We start from the raw sequence: 2,500 nt of genomic DNA, 5'->3' as shown, positions 1-2,500 counted from the left end.
ATATCCAGCAGCAGCAGCTGCTGCCACATGATACGCCCACTATGATTCGCCTCTGCGTATATTGCCTCTCTGTATCTCCTCTCCCGTCTCTCTCTTCTTTACTCTCTCTCTCTATATATTTATATATATATATATATGTTTATAGATCTTTTACCCCGTACAGACTGCAAAATCTGATTCCACATTAAACTGGTACGGGCCTGTCGCGCGCCAAGCGCGCATCAAATCGTAGCGCACCGGCAAAAAATTTGATCCCACATTAAATGAGTCACGGGTTGACTGTGCATGCTCAGTTCAGCTCGCTACGTCAACCCGCAGACGTACAGACACAACGTGGAGCGGGATAACTTGGTCCGGGCCGCGATTTTTTTTTCTACACGTCATACCCAATGCAGAGTTTTGGGCTCCTCTGATTGGCTGCTTTGATTTGCTTTGACTCAACAAACCTTCAAAACAAGGGAACAAACGCCATTTGTAAATATTTGTTATGGTTTATGATGTATTTTCCATAAAAAAACACACATTTTACTTATTAATATAAAATATAATATCACTATAATTACAATTCTTTGTGTAAATGTGTTATGTTTATCGTTAACGTTAAGTCATGAGAGGGTCTGGGCTCTCGTAACACTTACTACATACGTACGTATACGTACTCGTACTATAGTATAGCCCTTCGCTCCGTCGCAGGAGGAAGGGCTTCAAATGTAAACAAGTACTAACACATAATAAGTGTCGTTTAATAACAAAGGTTTGTTTACTTTTTGCTCAATCTAGCGTCAACGAGTAGGTATAGCTTTCGTCCTAGTCTATAGCCCTTAGCTCTTTCCTCCTGCGACGGAGCGAAGGGCTACCACAGACTAACGGAAACTCCGTTAGTCTGTGGGGCTACTCTGTAGTACGAGCTAGTACGTATACGTATACGTACGTATGTAGTATTACGAGAGCCCATGCAGACCCTCGCATAACTTAAGATTAAAATGAAAATAACACATTTACACAAAGAATTGTGTTTATAGTGATATTATATTTTATAAAATGTGAGTAAAATGTGTGTTTTTCATAGAAAATACATAAGAAAACTTACTTATCTACTGATCATAAACTAAAGCAAATATTTACAAATGGCGTTTGTTCTCTTGTTTTGAAGGTTTGTTGAGTCAAAGCAAATCAAAGCAGCCAATCAGAGGAGCCCAAAACTCTGCAATGGATATAACGTGTAGGAAAAAAAAATTCGCGTCCTGGCCAAGTTATCCTGGGCTTGGCCCTATACTTCATTTGCGGGGCCAAATTGATGGGCCATTGCGAGTATTTGGAGCGGGATAGCGTGAACACACTGAAAAACTCGCCGGAATTACTTAAATTCCTCAAACTCTGTATCGTGTTAGGTAATCTAGGAATGCGGATGATGTAAAGATAACTTAGGTTAATGCCGACATTAACGTCATCAGAATTTGTGTAGAACAATCACTATTGATAAATACGTATACATGCTGTAGGACCTACATACAACTGTCTCATCTAAATACATCCATAAACGAGCGCGAGACACGCCGAGAGAGACACGAGCCGTTTAGAATGCACATAATCTAAAGCACATAAACCCTATTTATTTTAACCCTACGATTTTTTTATTCAATCCTTTATATTTTTAAAATTATAGTTTTATTTTTTATTGATAAAAAATTTTACGTCCTGTTAATAGTAATTTGCATTGATAAAAAATATCACAATTAATCAATAATCAACACACAGCGTCTTTATAAAAAAAATCCGTGTAACGGGTTTACATGCTCTTGATATTACGCATTCACTACCGGGGATAAGATAATAAGGAACAGTAATCCATTTCACTCCGGGATATTAATATAGAAATATTTGATACTACAATCATCAGTATAAGGTCGTAAGAATAATATTGCTTAACATCCGTAATAAATACTGGAATACCGTACTTAATTGTCGCACTTTTTTATATTAACCAAAGAAAGAATACAATGGCTTATCGATACGAAAAATGAAATCGACTTCGGTAATCAAGTAGAATGGCTACTGGCACAAAGCACGTATTATGTAATTATCGGAGAAAGTATATAACTACTCACCGATATGAAAACCTCTGCGAATCTGAGAAAAACCAGAGGGTATGAATCTAGATGATGCGACGTACGTATCGCCGTAATCATAAGAGCGCCGTGTAGTCAGTCGTCTGCTATCGTCTGCACTCACCGGAGAGTTAAATAAAAATAAAAATAATAAAGCACGAGCAACAATCAGTCAAGTTCCAAATTGATTATACCAATATCTATCTATCTATCTATCTATCTATCTATCTATCTATCTATATCTATCTATCTATCTATCTATCTATCTATCTATCTATCTATCTATCTATCTATCTATCTATCTATCTATCTATCTATCTATCTATCTATCTATCTATCTATCTATCTATCTATCATCTATCTATCTATCTATTATCTATCTATCTATCTAT

This window comes from Priapulus caudatus, unplaced genomic scaffold (assembly GCF_000485595.1).
Source record: "Priapulus caudatus unplaced genomic scaffold, Priapulus_caudatus-5.0.1 Scaffold610, whole genome shotgun sequence".
NCBI classification, from domain to species: Eukaryota; Metazoa; Priapulida; class Priapulimorpha; order Priapulimorphida; family Priapulidae; genus Priapulus; species Priapulus caudatus.
This window is presented reverse-complemented; position numbering follows the sequence as displayed.